Raw genomic sequence first — 18922 nt, forward strand, 5'->3', positions numbered from 1 at the left:
TAAGTTTGCACCACAGGTAAAATTAGTTGGTAAGCAGTTTCCAACAGCTAATTCAATGTCACCTCATATTAATATGACATTTTGAATTAATTTGTTTCTGTAAGCCAATAGTTGGTAAGCAGTTTTGCAACAGCTAATTCTGATTTTTCTCTTTTACAAAACTTTTTAAATTGATACCTTAATGTGAAATTAATGATAGGTCAAAGTTTATTATGGGCGTAGGCTCAAGGCAGATCTGTGTGATGTTAATCACGAGCCTCAGTGTGATGTCATAATGACCATGTTCAAGCACTTGGATGTATATTATCAAAAAATCTGATGTCACACTTTGAAACTCGTGGGCTACGCCAGAGGTTTATTGTAAAATATTGCATAAATCAAATTTGATTTAAAACATTTTGTGTACGTGTATACCACGAATATTTTTAAATTATTCTCCTTAATCAGTCGATTGATTTGATGTTACAGTTGATATTTAATTAATTATTATACACATATTGACTGGCAACGAGGTAACTAGTATGCGTCTATTCCCACAAGGGACTTTGAGTGACCAGAAGAGCGACCTATTTCCCGAGGCCGAAGGCGGATACAAGGGTGGGTTTTCCCGTTATTTTCTCCCGAGTCCGATGAACGATTGTGCCTAAATTTTCACAGGTTTGTTATTTTATATAGAAGTTGTGACACACGAAGTGTGGGCCTTGTACAATACTGTTTACCGAAAGGGTCAAATGGCTTTAAGCAAACCGGGCTGTCTCACAGACTTTACAATGTTTACTTAAAGGAACACGCTGCCTTGGATCGGACGAGTTGGTCTATAAAAAGCGTTTGTAACCGTTTTTATAAAATGCATATATGGTTAACACGGTCGGCCATTTATGGGAGTCAAAAAATTGACTCCCATAAATGGCCGACCGTTTCGTTGCGACGTAAAAGGAAAACCGTGAAATTCCAAGGCATGTTTGTGTGGATCATTATAATCTACTTTTAAATTAACTATCTAACCATATGCAGACCTTTTAAGTTTGCACCACAGGTAAAATTAGTTGGTAAGCAGTTTCCAACAGCTAATTCAATGTCACCTCATATTAATATGACATTTTGAATTAATTTGTTTCTGTAAGCCAATAGTTGGTAAGCAGTTTTGCAACAGCTAATTCTGATTTTTCTCTTTTACAAAACTTTTTAAATTGATACCTTAATGTGAAATTAATGATAGGTCAAAGTTTATTATGGGCGTAGGCTCAAGGCAGATCTGTGTGATGTTAATCACGAGCCTCAGTGTGATGTCATAATGACCATGTTCAAGCACTTGGATGTATATTATCAAAAAATCTGATGTCACACTTTGAAACTCGTGGGCTACGCCAGAGGTTTATTGTAAAATATTGCATAAATCAAATTTGATTTAAAACATTTTGTGTACGTGTATACCACGAATATTTTTAAATTATTCTCCTTAATCAGTCGATTGATTTGATGTTACAGTTGATATTTAATTAATTATTATACACATATTGACTGGCAACGAGGTAACTAGTATGCGTCTATTCCCACAAGGGACTTTGAGTGACCAGAAGAGCGACCTATTTCCCGAGGCCGAAGGCGGATACAAGGGTGGGTTTTCCCGTTATTTTCTCCCGAGTCCGATGAACGATTGTGCCTAAATTTTCACAGGTTTGTTATTTTATATAGAAGTTGTGACACACGAAGTGTGGGCCTTGTACAATACTGTTTACCGAAAGGGTCAAATGGCTTTAAGCAAACCGGGCTGTCTCACAGACTTTACAATGTTTACTTAAAGGAACACGCTGCCTTGGATCGGACGAGTTGGTCTATAAAAAGCGTTTGTAACCGTTTTTATAAAATGCATATATGGTTAACACGGTCGGCCATTTATGGGAGTCAAAAAATTGACTCCCATAAATGGCCGACCGTTTCGTTGCGACGTAAAAGGAAAACCGTGAAATTCCAAGGCATGTTTGTGTGGATCATTATAATCTACTTTTAAATTAACTATCTAACCATATGCATTTCAAAACAATCGGTTTCAATACTTTTCAAAGACCAACTCGACCGATCCAAGGCAACGTGTTCCTTTAATGTTATTGTTGTGAATGAAAGAAAGAACGACCACAAGGTTTGCTCACGTCTTATCTCTACACGTCTTTAGTCTTAAAAATAATAATCTTATTTAACAACACCGACGTTGATTAAATTACACGGCATTTGCCGGTTCACAAAAACATTCGATGTGGGATCAGCTTAATTATTTTACTGGATTTGATGCATTGCATGGTGAGGTATTAATGTACATTTTGTTTGATTAACGGTAACCCCATGTGTTTTGTTCTTTAGAGAAGTGTCTTGCCATTCTACAACCGCGGAGTAGATTTCTCTGATTTCGGGAGACTTCTTAGTTCTGAAAAGAGTGATCTCAACGTTTTTACTAACTTGTTTCTCTAAAAATTGAATCGTAAACGTCTTGTTCGAGAATATTTAAGTCCTTATTTGAAGGAGAGTTAGCTCTGAAAAGACCATGTTTGTTCTCGACGTTGTGAACAGTATACTTTGATGAACCACAGTGTTGTCTGACATTAAATAATAATCAGGGAAATATTTACATCAACATTTCCCAAATTTTCAAATGTCGATATATTATAAAACTTTAATTTGAGACTTTCCGGGAAAATTTTCCAATTGAAATGGGATCCAAAGCTAACAAGGATAGACATCACTTGGCCAGAGATTATTAACATCACCATAAGACCAAACAAGTTGACAACATCAACAAATACTTTGTCGAGAGTCCTGCAGAGAGTCAATGGGGAGGGAACGGGGTTAGGCCGAGTAAAAAAAGAAACATGTTTAGCGTCCGGGGTTTTTCAAGATGACCGCCATTCTTTTTAAAATGTCAAATCTTCATTGTTTTTTTTCTACTGCTCAAACACACAATACATAAATGTAACATTTTGGTCAAGACATTCAGACAATTAAGACATTCAGATTATTTTAGCTGAGATCGTTTAAAATAACCTTTTTCATAAAAAAAAAGAAAAGAAAAGAGGCGGCCTCTAAAAAGGAAGCGGGCGGGGACGCTTAACATGTTTCTTTTTTTACTTGGCCTTAGATCTTCTCGTACCTTTTTGATGTCCCCAAGATCTTGACCTACCTTTTGTAGAGCTCCACATCGCCAGAAAAACCAATACCACACACTCCAAAGAAACCTTCAACTTGATGGGACAGTCAGTTAAGAGCTTGTGAACATAATCTGAAAGACAATACAAACATTTGTTGAGAGCATGTTTGGGCTCGTTTCCCATGTTTCTTAGTGTTGTAAATTTTAATTAGGCACTGGACACTATTGGTAATTAGGCCTACTCATAATAGTTGTTAGTGTAACGTACTTCCAACGGGTCCTTGTTTGCTCTGTAGCCAAAGGCAGACTGAAAACAAACGAACTCAAGTTATGTTCAATATGAAACACGCTGTATGACACAACTTACTCGATGCTCACTCACTGAACTAAGCATTTGGTCTGTCTACACAACTTAATCATACACATTACGTTGCAAGAAAAGGCGCCAAAACAACGCATCCGGTCAGCGCACCTGGATAATCTCTTATAATTATGTTATACATTGTTTTACATCATCGATAGTTTGTCCAATCACTGAACAGTTCACCAAAAGTTCAAGCCAGCTGCCTCAGGAGCGTTGTCCTCCAAGATCCGGCGGGGCCACTATACAACGCACCGGCGGGGCGTACATTTTCAGTAGCATAACAACTTGCTTGGTAACAAGCAATACAGAGCTGTTTAAAGTATAAAACATTGTGAGAAACAGCTCCCTCTGAAATAACGTATTTTTTTGATATAGAAATAAACATAATACTTGAATTTAATTTCGAGACATCAGAATAAGATTTTCAGGTCCCAAAATCCAGCATCTGAAAGCACACAACTTCGTGTCACAAGGGTGTTTTTTTCGTCCATTATTATCTCGCAACTTCGACGACCGATTGTGTTCAAACTTTCACGCTGGTTTTTTATTTTGTGCATGTGTTGAGACACACCAAGTGTATAAGACAATCACCAAAATGTCCAGTGTCTTTAAAGGATGTGGGTACTTTTTTGTAACACAAAACACAATGTCCAAATATTTACTTGCACCATTTGAAGATAATGGTAGTAGAAAGCGTAGCTTAAAATATTAGTTGCAGAGGTGCTGTAGTTTTTGAGAAATGAGTAAAACAATAATACTGAGATAAGATGAACATTATTTGTATAACATTGTTTGAAACACTTCTCAAAAAATACAGCACTTCAGCAATGAATATTTCCACTGAAGCTTTCTACTATCATAATCTTCAAACTGTGTAAGTTTAGTGTAAATCTGTGGACAAACTTATGTGTAATGCCTTTATATGGATCGTCCGTTCTTTTCAAATATTCTCTCCATCAAATTTTAAGGAACTTGCCACAAATCTTCGTTTCACAATGTTGATCATCATGATTTTCCAGAAAAAATCCTAAAAGTTTCCCAAGTTTGAATTGCTGCTCCCAATTTTGGATGGCAATCGTATCAAGTGAGGTTATCCATGATTATAATTTCTATCTGGCGAAACAAAGTATTAAATGTAAACACAATTGATACCATGTATGTAGGCCTATTATGATCAGTGCATCGTTATCGGTCTGATCAATATGAACCCGGTGTCAAACAAAATAATGTTGGTTTAGATTAAAGGATTTGGGTACCTTTTCAAAATGTTCATAGATTTACATTAAATTTACAGGGTTTGAAGATAATGATAGTGGAAAGCTTCCCTTCAAATATTACTGACTGTAGGTGCTGTAGTTTTTGAGAAATGAGTAAAACAATGTAATGCAAATAATGTTTGTAAATGATTAAAATAATTTTCGTCTCATGAGACGACAATTATTTTCATGACATTGTTTTACTCATTTCACAAAAACTACAGCACCTCAGCACGCAATATTTTCAGGGAAGCTTTTCTACTATCATTATATTCAAACTGTGTAAGTTTGTGTAAATCTGTGGACATTGTGTTTTTTGTCCTACAAAAGTTACACCCTTTAAGTGAATTTGCTATAAAAAAATGATCCCCTCCTCTTGATGATTATGAGTATGAGTCAGTCTTTCAGATATTAAACTGATCTTTCGGATGGGATGGTCTGAATTGTGAACCGGTTGTCGAAAAAGTTGCCGAAACCGGACGCCATTTTCTTACATATTATACAGTTTGCCCCGATACAAATTTGTTAGTAATAGAAGTGGCAGGCGGTTAAAACAATACGACAAGCGCACACACGTACAATAACCCTTTACTTTCACTTACATTTTTGAAAGGGAATGAAAGGGGCAAGCATTAACTGTCATAATTATTTTATAATTCATATACCCTTTTTAGGTTCACGGTTTAGGACAAAATGGAAATTTTATTATGAAAAGGGAACCTTCAAAACATTTACCATTCAGTCATGTGCACTTCGATGCAGCAACATGTGTCTATAAGTTTAACACCCGGCAGCAGCCATCCTTGCTAGATACGCCAAGTGGTGAGGCTTTCATCCCCCATTAGCTGAGCGATGCAGCTCTGGTACTGCCAGCGGTGAATCGTAGCGCTGGTACCGCGGGCTGTGCCCCTCTTCGCCCCTCTTCGCTGGTAGCGGCACGGTGTTCAGTTCTGTCATCACTAACCTTATTCAAGAGAAAACCTGGTGTCATTCGGCATACAAGTGTGATTGAGTCAAACTAATGCAATTCAGATACAAGCCCAACAGAGAAATAACTCCGTTGTTGTCGTATTTTTATTGACTATTTTCAACAGAAACCAAGCCCCCTTTCGCTGTAACAGCTAAACATCAATGTCACCATGGACAAGTTATATTTTCGTTGTCTTCAGCACTCAAATCCATGGTGACTTAATTGAGATATTCCCACAAACGGGATCCATTTAAACTGCTGGTTTATTAGTGTCACATAACTGGCGTTGATAAAGAATCGTTGATAGTTTACCACCAGACCACCAGGTTTCTTGAAGGTTGAAGTAGCGGTTGTTTTAGCAGACGACCCAGAGCCATGAGTGTCCATTATCCCGCCCACGTGTAAAACCACAGCACAAGTTTAACACACACACACACTTTAGTTGCTGAAAAGAGCAATGGTTACATTTGGCTACAACGCGGAAACGTGATTTGCATAACAAAGAGATTTGTATTACAGTTTGACGAGTCTTCGTTGAAATTGTGTATGCTTTTTTTCTTCTCATAAAAGCTGGAGTTGCTGATTAGAAGATTCCACTGGTAAACCTATTTTAGTAAACAATATAATCATCTATGCAATCATTTAAAGACACTGGACATTATTGGTAGGCCCCCTGATTGTCCAAGACCAGGCTTCTAACTTGGTGTATCTCAACATAATGCACAAAATAACAAATGAAAACTTGAGCTTAATTGCTCATCGAAGTCGCGAGATATGAAAGAAAAAAACACCCTTGTCACACGAAGTTGTGTGCTTTTAGATGCTTGATTTCGAGACCTCAAAATCTAATTCTGAGGTCTCGAAATAAAATTCGTGGAAAATATTACTTCTTTCTTGAAAACTATGTTACTTCAGAGGGGGCCGTTTCTCATTTCTCACTAAAACAATAAAATACTTCTAACCAGAAGTCGTGTATTCCTATCTGAAAGCGCGCAAATTCGTCCAACAAGGGTGTTTTTTTCTCTCAGCATTTTCTCGCAACTTTGATGACCAATATCTCAAATGCTCACAGGCTTGTTATTTTATGCTTTGATTTTGGGATACACAAAATGAGAAAACTGGTCTTTGACAATTACCAAATCAAATTTGTATGTGAGAGTATAATATGGTGTTATTGTATGTGGTAATAAGCTTGTCGTGTTGTTTTAATCGTCTGCCAATTCCAATACTAAACAAAAAACCGGGCAAACTATATTTTGTTGTAAGGGCTTATTCATTAATAAACAAAATGGCGGCCAGTTTCGGCAACTATTTCGCAACCGGTTCATTCAGTCCATCCCATTCGAAACATCATTTTTAACATATTATCTGAAAGACTGACTCATACTCGTATAATCATCTGGAGAAGGGAATCATGTTTATAACAAATTCACTTATGAATCTACAGGTAGTTGGGTGGTAAAGGTCCAACTCCATAAGACACTGACTTTTCCATACCATATCTTCCTGTGTAAAGTATTCCACTGGCAAATATTTAAGTATGAAGCACTGTATATCCATGCAATAGTGTCATGTGTAAAGTATGGACCAAAGGTTCAGTAAGTATAAAATGCGCAATATCCTGGGGGGACCAACCATGGTGTAGTGGTAGGGTGTCGGATTCCGAAGCCAAAGGTCTCCGGTTCGAGCCACGGTGGTGGCAGCGCGATGAGCTGCCGGCCGCAGTGGCATTCATTCTTTAAACATTTAACTTCATTTTTGTTGTTCGTTTGTTTAAAGTTGTTCTTTATACTAGGGCTTCAAAATGAACTTGAACGCAATTTAAGTATTATGAGCAGCTTAACACCCTAAATAAATGGGTTCGAATTGCGTGGTTTTTTTTTTGTTGTTTTTTTACAACGTTTATGACTATTAATGCTGTCCATCATAATGTTTAAAATTAAACTCGTACGCACCGATTAAGAGGAGTAGTGGCCCAGAGGATGGGCTCCGGACTCGGCACCGAAATGTACCGGGATCGAATCCCGCTGCCTGACAACTCATCTGTTTTTTTTTGTTTTAATGTCAAATGAAAAAAAAAATTAAAAAAAAAATAAAAAAATGCACAGGTTCGTTTTTTGTTTCTTTCCCACTCTCAGAATATATCTTTACAAGGATGTGAATTTGAATTTGAATTTTGTGGTATTGAAATTTAATAACATGTTTATTTAAAATGTCCGGTAAAAAAAATAGTTGTATACAATGATCAGATTCTTTATGCTTGCTCTAATTAGTGTAAACAAAAACTCAGAGTCCCTGTATACAAACATATAAATCACTGCACTCCAATGCCATAACATCAAGTGTAAAATATGGACCAAATGTTCATAAAGTCTAGAATGCGATAAATCCTGGGGGGACCCACCGTGGTGTAGTGGTAGGAGTGTCGGAATCCGAACCCCATGGTCCCTGGTTCGAACCACGGTGGTGGCAGCGCGTCGAGCCGGCCGTCAAGCTGGCACCGCGCAGTGGCACCCAATTCTCCCGCAATTGCGTTTTTGTTTTTTTTTCTTTTAGACTTAGTAGTGTTTTTTTTTTTTTAGACAAGGTTTGGCTATGTTTGTCTCTCTCGATAACTACAAGAAGTTTCAAAAGTCTAAATAATATCAAAATTACATGAAGACAAAAAACAAGCATCATAAACAAGTTTGGGGACTGTCAGGTTAACCATCGTTCATGTAACTTCATTATAGCCGTCTTGATATATGTATATAAAAATAGTTCTTAAAACAAATTTTAAATCAAACTTTTTGAATCGGTAAAAGTAAGACTTGTCTAGGTAATATAGCTTGTCTAGTATATTTACGAATCAATAATGTTTATAATACTTAAATCATTTAAACGTGTGAACTCTTTTTTTCACAAGATTATTATATATAGGTTTTATGCTAATAATTACTTTGAGTAATATACCAATAGTGTCCACTGCCTTTAAATAGCAGTAAAACACATTTTGAATTTTCGAAGACGTGTACTATTGTATCGATGTGGGCTTGTAAAATAATTCAACGTTGTAGCTTTACCTTGAGAATAACTAATTTCAACATTATTTCACGATCTTTTCTTGAAACACGAAAAATTGCGGACGCCAGGGTAAACAACTAAAAGTAAGTTCCGGTCGGCCGTCCCAACAATACTGATTCGATTCCAAGAACACGCTGTGCCTATTTCATAGTCTTGGAATCAAGTCGGTATTTGTACGGTCACACGAAACAACTGCGCCGATTTCCAAGCAGCCTACACTGCACATAGTTCCCCAAAAATGAGCATTTTAATGAAAAGGAACAACCAAAAATGCCTTATTTTATTGTCTTAAAAGATTACAAAAGTCGCACAGAGGGAAACAAATCATGATATAAAAATGTAACTTCAACAGTCTAAAATGAGAGGGGGACAATAGGAGACTTTTGGGACGCTTGGTGGCAGCAGACTTACCAGATAAAATCCATTGTTCTCGGTCATGTGCGCAGGCTCAGAACTACGTAAACAATGGAAATTTACCGGGTAAGTCTGCTGCCATCCAGCGTCACAAAGTCTCCCATTTCCCCTGGCGGACAGAAAACCCTAGCCGGGGGACAGAATCCCCTAGGAGAGTCTGTCCTTCAGGACCGTTGTGCGGGGGACACAATTCCCTGTGACACCGGATCGAAGCAAAAGTGACAGCGAAAGTTGTTTTTCCTTACTCAAAGAATTAATCAAGTGATAGAAAGCAACTATGACACACGGTACGGTGTAGACGACTTGCTCGGTCTACAAAAATCAAAAAAAGGTGAAGGTAAAAGACCAACAGAGAAATAAAACACTAACACTTAATGTCAACCTTCAGGACCAACACAATGGATATGACTACACATGCTAGGGGACCAGTCTAGTTCACATCTGTCGTGGCCGAGTGGTTAAGAGCACCGAGTTCAAGTTCTGTGAGGATATTGGTTGCTGGGGTGCTGTGGTTTTGGGGGGATGGGTGGGGCAGTGTCATGAGAGTAGCGTTCGTCTCACTGATCGTGAGACGAGGGTTGCTTTAGCTTGTAAAAATGTATTTTCATGACGTTGTTTTGCTCATTTCTCGGGGGCTGCGGCGCCTCGGCAATTGGTATCTTAGGGGAGGCTTTCTGCTGTCATTGTCTTCGGGCTTTGTGGGTTTGGTGTGAGTCTGGGGATATTGTGTTTTGTGTTGGAAAAGGTACCCAAATCCTTTAAGCTGGCACCCTGCATTGCAAGTGGAGCTCCGACTTAGCACATTCGGTGTGGTGTTTTTGCATTACGAGTATGTTGTTTTTTGTTTTGGGGGCTGGGTTTGTTTTTGGGGTTTTTTGGGGTGGTTTTTTTCTATTTATGTTTTTCTCCCTTCCCAGCATGGGAGCTTGGTTTGGGCCTTTTGGGGGTTTATTGCAACTAAATCAAAAACACGGAGATTTGTAAGTTTGTATACAGTTAGACCAACTCCTCATTTCATTTATTTCTTGTGTATAAAGTACATAATCCCATGGGTTAAAAGTGTACCGTCCCTTTGTTACCGCGACATTCCTCTTGCTTTTCTTTTATATGATTGCTTTTTGTTTGGCCCACTAAATTGTGGCGTCAACCGGGTTCACGCTTTGTATGACAAGCCCGCATAGTTCTAAAGGCACCTCGCCTCAAAATGTGTCCATAGTCTCCATGAATTGTCGCGGCTTAGCAGATTACAAAAAAAGGAGGGATGTTTTACATTTTTTAAGGACAAAGCGCTACTCCATTTATTGTCTGCAGGACGTCCATTGTACAGACTTGATGGAGCAGAGGATTAGAGCTGAATGGGGTTTGATTGTTATTTTAGCTCTTTCAAAAGTAACTCCAGAGGAGTGGCAATTCTTTTCAATAACACCTTTGAGTTCAAAGTTCTTTCATGCAAAACTGACCCGAACGGCAATTTTGTGGCGCTCGGCTTGGATATTTATGGTTGTAATATTACTTTAATTAATTTATACGGTCCTAACAAAGATGATCATAATTTGTATGAAACTGTGAACGATATTACTACTGATTACGATAATCCACACACAATTATCTGTGGAGATTGGAATTTGGTATTGGATGTCAGAATTGATTGTTTCAATTATGTCAAGACTAACAACCCATTGGCTAGGCAGAGAGTGTTGGATTTGTGTAACCAACTAAATCTCATTAATCCCTGGCGCATTCAGAATCCAGAGTCTAAGAAATACACTTGGAGGCAAAACTCTCCATTAAAACAGTCTAGGCTAGATTTCTTTTTAATTTCTTCAGAGTTGAACACTAAACTAGCCTCTTGCGATATAAAACCGGGTTATCGCACTGATCATTCAATGGTTGATTTGCAACTTGATTTTAATCAGGTAGACAGAGGTGTTGGTTATTGGAAATTTAATAATTCTCTTCTTATGGATGCGATTTATGTTGACCAGGTTAAAACCACCATAAGAGAAATTGTCGATCAGTATGCCGCCTCGCCCTATCAACGTTCAAATCTGAGTGACATCCATCCTAGGGATGTTAATTTTATTATTAATGATCAACTTTTTTTTGAAATGTTACTGATGGGTATTAGAACTAAGACCATTTCCTATGCCGCCTGGAAGAACAAAAAATCACGTAAGGCTGAATCAAACCTTGAACAAGAAATTACAGTTCTATCCGAGAAAGTTGCCAAGGGAGAGGTTGCATCAAACGAAAGCTTAAAATCAAAGCAGGCTGATCTCGTTAACCTCCGTAAGAAAAAAATGGAAGGCGTTTTGATGCGGTCAAAAACCAGGTGGATGGAACAAGGGGAAAAGCCTTCCAAGTATTTCCTTAATATGGAGAAACGTAATTGTGTAAATAGAAGCATTAGTCGTGTTGTTACAGATAATAATAGTGTGCTGACGAGCTCGTGTTGTATCCTTGATGAAGCTAGGCTTTTTTACAAAAAAACTGTACTCTTCCTCTGATACACACGAAAGGGCTAGTTTGAAACATTTGTTTAGTAATTGTGATTCTCCAGTTCTTTCTAATTTGACTCGGGATCGTTTGGAGGGTCCGTTGTCATACCAAGAAGTTTTGAATGCCCTGAAAAGGAGTAAAAACGGAAAGTCTCCGGGGTCAGATGGTTTTAGCTTTGAATTTTTTAAATTCTTTTTCTCAGATTTGGCATGGTTTCTATTGCGGTCTCTGAATTTTGGCTACGAAACAGGAAGTTTTTCAGTCACCCAGCAATATGGGATTATCACCCTGTTACCAAAAGGGGATAAACCCCGTCAATTCTTGAAGAACTGGAGATCCATTTCCCTATTAAATATTACGTACAAACTGGCCTCTTCTTGTATAGCAGAGAGAATTAAAACATGCCGTCCTTCTATTATACATGAACAACAAAAAGGTTTTTTGCAAGGTCGCTATATAGGGGAAAACATTCGTTTAATGTATGATTTGCTTAACTACACAGACAACAACAACATTCCTGGTATGTTTCTTTTAGTTGATTTTGAGAAAGCCTTTGATTCGGTCTCCCATGACTTTATTCTCCAGATTCTTGAGCTGTTTAATTTTGGCCCTTCAATACAAAAGTGGTTCCAAGTGCTGTACAATGGTGCAAAAGCCTCTGTATTGATAAATGGTTTCTTGTCAGAATATTTTCAAATTGACCGGGGTTGCCGGCAAGGTCACGGCTTAAGCCCTTATTTGTTCCTTTTGTGTGCCGAAATTCTGGGCAAAATGGTTCGCAGGGACAACACTTTGAAAGGTATTACAGTTGATGGCTCCGAATACAGGCTTTCTCAATATGCAGACGACACCGTGTTTATTCTAGACGGATCTGAAAACTCGCTTAGCAGAGCCTTTAAGCTTCTAGACAAGTTTGCTTGTATGTCGGGCCTTAAGGTTAACATTAGTAAAACCAATGCAGTTTGGATTGGTGGTAATAAGGGTCGTCAAAAAGGTGTTTGTCCTGATATTGATGTCTACTGGGTCCGTCCCCAAGAAAGTTTTAGAGCTCTAGGTATTGATTTTTCCACCAACTTGGCCAATATGATTGATAACAACTTAACAGGGTTTTAAATTCCATCAGCAACCTAATTGGGCAATGGTCTAAGCGCAACCTTACAGTGTTGGGTAGAGTTACTGTTGTGAAATCTCTCATTTTGTCTAAGCTCACATTTTTAATCCTTACTCTCCCTGATCCCTCTAAGTTATTTATTAAGAACCTCGATTCTATGTTGTATAAGTTTATTTGGAAAGGGGTTGACAGAGTTACTAGGAATCAAATGATTCAAGATTATAGCCAAGGTGGGGTTAAAATGGTGGACACCCGTTCATATTTTAGTGCCCTCAAGTGTACGTGGATTCGCAGGTTGCTAAAAGCAGAGGCCTCTGGTTGGACTTCCCTGTTCTATACATTATTTGATTTCCAGAATATACTTTTCCTAAAAGGCGGCCACCCGAGTATTGCTCAAATTTTACAGAGGGCTGCTCACCCCAACCGTTTTTGGTTAGATGTTCTTACTGCCTGGGGATCTTACGTACAATGCCACCAGCCGATTAATCAGATTGACTCCTTAACCAGCGTTTTATGGTACAACCATAGGATTAGAGTTAATTACAACTGTGTTCATTATAAACATTGGATAAATAAGGGGGTCTCTTATGTATGTGATCTTCTAGATGAACGGGGTTCTTTTCTTACTATGGTTGACTTTATGGCTAAGTTTGGTGTTAAGACAAATTTCCTTGAATACGGTGGGATAATTAAGGCCATAATACAATCCTTTGGTACAGCGATGATGGGCAAGGATGGAGCGAGTATTTGCTTGCCTTTCATTCCATTCAACTTTAGGCTTCTCCTTTGTAACATTCCATTTTGTGCTACCAACGACACCAGACTACGGTGGTTTCAATACAGATTAGTCCACAGAATACTTGGAGTCAACTCATTCTTAGCCAAAATCGGTAAAAGGGATAACGGTATTTGTACATTCTGCCAAGTAGAGAGTGAGACGCTGGTTCATTTATTTTGTAGATGCAAGTATTCAACTATGTTTTGGACCCAATTTGGGGATTGGATAAGGAGTACTCTTAATATTAACATTCGCTTAGACAATGAGGCTATCCTTTTTGGTATTCCAAAAAAATCTTGGAGTGCTCTTAATCTGATCCTTCTTTTGTGTCGTTTCCATAGCTATAAAATGAAAATGAGTGAGAACAGACCCTCCCTTGCACTATTAAAACTGGATTTAAAGCTTTGTTATACTTTGTATAAATACATCTCCATCACCAACGATTCCACTGTTAATTTTCAAAAAAAAATGGGACTCTTTCAAACTATTGGTTCAAGGTTAACTTTGTAATTTGTTTATTTCTTTGCTGTCAATATTACGTATTTTCAGCGTATCTGTAATATGAGGAGTGGTCTTAAGTGTGAATTAAAAATTCCTCCGTGGAAAAAAAAGAAAAAAAAAAAAAGATACATGCTATTTCACAGGACTCGGGAATGTACTGAGTATACAGTGCTAACCACATACATAAAGGTTCTTTATGTCTGTGGTGCTGACACACATCGGTGCACGGGTAAAAACCAAAATTAATATTTTTTATCCCCGATGCTTCTCTTCACCCAGTGTATAAACGGGTAGCTGCGAGGAAAAAGGTTGATATTGTGAATGAAAAAGCCTTCGGAGCGCCACGGAGAAGGATTAAAGGAATGTTTATTGGCCCAATTACCATGGGACTAATGTAAAGCGTATTGATACGGTTTATTGTGAAATGCGCTATAAAAATAAAATTTTTCATTATTATTATAGGTTTCTCGGTAAATTTCGGAAAATTAGCAGCCAATTTGTCACCAAGCTATTCTATTTCGCGCGAAATCGAATGCTACTAAAAAAGGTCATTCGATTTCGTTTTAGGATTAGTCAAAGGTAATGTTGCGTCATTCGATTTAACAAAGTAATCATTCAATTTAACAATTCATCAAAGCAGCATACAAATTCGCATACGCTTCTTGAGGCGTATGCGTCACGAAAAAGAATGACCATACGCTAAATTGAACAGGTTGCTAAAGGAGTTTGACTTGACTCAAAACGAAATTGAATGGCCGAATTCTGAATTTGAAACGCAGTAACAACCGGAGAGGCAAAACAGCTTCAATTCGAACGCATGAAAATGAAATTGATTGCTCATTATTGCCGAATTTGACCGAGAAAACCTATATTATGTTTAGACTGGTTCCCTGTCTTCATCTGCGAGGATAAAGGCAGGTACTGGTTTTACAGAATCACTGATATCATTGGATTCAATGTTTTGTTGTACATGTACATAGGCCCTGAATTTGTTGTTTTATCTGACACGTGTACGTATTTTTTGATTGAGAAATGAATGCCAGATCAACACGCAATGTACCACGTGACTGTCAGAGGATCTCCATGTAAGCTCAAGCCCAAATCTCTGGGAAAATGTACGAGCCTGGAAGTATGACGTCAGATGTTCTGCGTACTCAGATGTGCTTGCGTACAATTTGTGACTGGTATCCTGTTCAATTCTGCTTAACAGAAATTTGTCAAGCTAATATTTTCTGTTTAACCAGCTCTATGAAATTAGGCCCAGACTCTACTTAAAGGACAGGTACACGTTTAGTAATTACTCAAAACACATAACTTAAAAACTGCCTCGGTAACGAGCATTGGAGAGCTGTTGATAGTATAAAACATTGTGAGAAACGGCTCCCTCTGAAGTAGCGTATTTGATAAGAGGTAATTTCGCAGTAAAGTCTTTTATTCCCATCTGAAAGCACACAAATTCGTCTAACAAAGGTGTTGTTTCTCTCATCATCTTCTCGCAACTTCGATGACCAATTGAGCTTTCTATTTCGCACAAAATCAAATGTTACTGAAAAGAGTCATTCGATTTCGTTTTATGATTAGTAAAAAAAAAGAAGTAATTTTGCGTCATTCGATTTGACAAAATAATCATTCAATTTTAACAATTCATCAAAGCAGCATTCAAGTTCACAGATGCTTCTTGAGGCGTGTGTGTCACGAAAAAAAATAAAGATACGCTAAATTGAACAAAGTGCCTATAAGAAATTTGACTCGACTCAAAACGAAATTGAACGTCCGAATTCTGAATTTGAAACGCAGTAACCACTGAGGAGGCAAACAAATAAGCTTTAATTCGAAGCTTGAAAATGAAATTGACTGCCCATTAATTGCCGAATCTGACCAAGAAAACCTATGTTGACCATTTCACTATCCGTAGAGCTCGGCGAAAAGATACGAATTTTCGAGACTCTTGCAATAAAATACTAGAATCGTGGTTCAAATTTCAAAAGATACCTCAAATTTCAAAACATACCCTATAGATGATATTTACGTAGAGTTATCGTACTTTTCATGAATTGATGAGTCATTAGGTAACAATAGGTGCCTGTCGTTAACAGGTACTGGTAATGTTAATGATGATTGGTTTTTATTGAACAAAATTAGTTTATGACGGCTTTAACCTGGAATTAAATGAAAGAACCGATTATTTGTTAAGTCATTAGTCTTGACAGTATCACGCTATGGCACAAATTCACATCTAAATTATTCTCTCTCCATTGAACCTGATAGCAGCCGACTCTGCACTACTGTACACACTATACGTTTTAGGCATACGTGTAAACTCTATAGGACCAATGCATTGGGAAAATACGTAGTTCTTTAGACGTGAGTTTTGAAATGTTCAACTTTCGATTTGAACCGGAAGTCAAGGTCAAAATGGGTTCATGTCTGTAAAGCGTTCACGCAGTTTTTAATGACCTTTCCGATGATGTATTGATTGAATGTAGATCAAAAGTTAAAGGAACGTTACGTAATTGGTTAGAAACAAAAATCGTGAACATCACATTAACATGAAACTTATCGGTCTAATGATGATGTTTGTAGAAAACATCCCTTGAAATATTTCTTTCTGAAACTTCATATTTTGATGAGAAATAAATAATGTAATTTTGCGTTTGGAGATTATCGCTCAGTAAGCGTTTTATTCATATTTGTTTGGCATCGATGCAATGCAGAATTTGTAATCGGCTTTTCACTACTCTCTCGTGACCTAGATGGCCGATCAATCTCGAACTTCTACAGGCTTGTCAGTTAATGTATATGGTGGATTACATAAAGTGCTTACACTGCAAACAACTTTTTTCTAGCAAAACCAATTATGTAATAAGGACGCTGAGAAGAATAGCTATAAATGTAGTGTTGTAAAAATAAACACTAGGTGTTCGGGTTGTTTAAATGAAAGTTTAGTAGGTTTATTACTATGATGATGTCATGCAGACATGCACAAGTACGCAAACCCTTTCAAGTGTGTATTATTGTCAAAAAGCTAAATGTGTTTGAGGAAATATGAACTTATAAAATATTGACGGTTGCAGAAGAGACTAGCTTACCGAAAGGGAATGATGTTAAATTACGCCCTGAACACAGACTACACACGAAGCTACAGAGCGCGCTCTGAGGATGAGTACTCGAGCCTCGTGATTCTGCACCGCACCCACTTCACGTTGACACTTAACACATAGTTAGACATTCATTATAAGACAACAACATTTAAAGACACTGGACACTATTGGTAATTGTCAAAGACCAGTATTCTCACTTGGTGTATCTCAACATATATGCGTAAAATAACAAACCTGTTAAAATTTGAGCTTGATTGGTCGTCGGAGTTGCGAGATAACTATAAATAAAAAGAAAAAGAAAAAAAACCTTGTCACACGAAGTTGTGTACTTTCAGATGCTTGATTTCGAAACCTCAAATTCTAAATCTGAGGTCTTGAAATCAAATTCTGGGAAAAATACTTCTTTCTCGAAAAGTTTGTCACTTCAGAGGGAGCAGTTTCTCACGTTTTATACTATCAACCTCTTCCCATTACTCGTTACTAAGTGAGGTTTTATGCTGATAATTATTTTGAGTAATTACCAACAGTGTCCACTGCCTTTAAGCAACGTCGTGATGACGTCATCATGGAAGTGTCGTGGCCGAGCGGTTAAGAGCACCGAATTCAATCTCTGGTGTTGCTGATCAGCAGAGTGTGGGTTCGAATCCCCAGCCGTGACACTTGTGTCCTTAAGAAAGGCACTTCACCATTGCTTCGTCCTTCGGAAGGGACGTTAAGCCGTTGGTCCCATGTGTTATGTAACGCATGTCAAAGAACGCAGTGCACTTATCGGAAAGAAAAAGGGTTCGCCCCGGTGTTCCTGTTCCGATCGGCAGCGAATTGTGCCGCAACACCTTGTAAAGCATTACATGGTGCTATCAGAGTTAGGTCCCATCATTCAAAATGTAGTCCCACATCTGGCAGGAAATACTGTATGTTACATCGCCAGGAGCGTCACTGAGTGACGGACATGTGCGCTATATAAGAAGCCACAATTATTATTATTATTATTATTATTATTAATCATTCTTGAAGTCTGAAAATTCAAAAGTTAATGTTTCCAAAAAAATTCAAATTTTGATCTATCGTGAGAGATTTTTTTACATCATTAAAACTGCGTGAACGCTTCACAGACATGACTTCACAGTTTTTGACTTTGTCTTCTGGTTCCAAACGGAAGTTGAACATTAAAAATTTCAAATCTCAAGAAATACGTGTTTCCCCCATTACTGTCTTGCATACACAGTGCTGAGTCGTATTCCAGGACCTAATTTCATAGAGCTGCTAAGCACAAAAGTTTGCTAAACATGAAATTTCTTCCTTGTTAAAAACAGGATTACCAACCAAATTTCCATTTGTTGCATATTGCTTCTTACTGGTATTTAGCTGTTGTTTACTCATCCTGACAATCATGTGGAAAATTTGTTGTAATCCTGATCTCATCGAGGAAGAAATTTCATGCTTAGCACATTTGTGAGCTAAGCAGCTCTATGAAATTGGGACATGCACGCACGCAGACTGACTCTGTCATGACCACGTGCGTATTCAATGAAAAGGGTGTGATGCCAAGTTCATCGTTCTGTTTAACGCTGTTATCACCGCACCGATGGCGGAACGCTACGAAAACGAGTTCATCTGAATGTACGACGGCAAATTGTTTCCCTTTCCATTTTAATTATGTGAGACACCGCAAGCAGAAAAAACGATTATTATAGGTCAGTGTTTTGATCAAACACAGAGAAGCAGA

The sequence above is a fragment of the Asterias amurensis genome, chromosome 10, assembly GCF_032118995.1.
Source record: "Asterias amurensis chromosome 10, ASM3211899v1".
NCBI classification, from domain to species: Eukaryota; Metazoa; Echinodermata; class Asteroidea; order Forcipulatida; family Asteriidae; genus Asterias; species Asterias amurensis.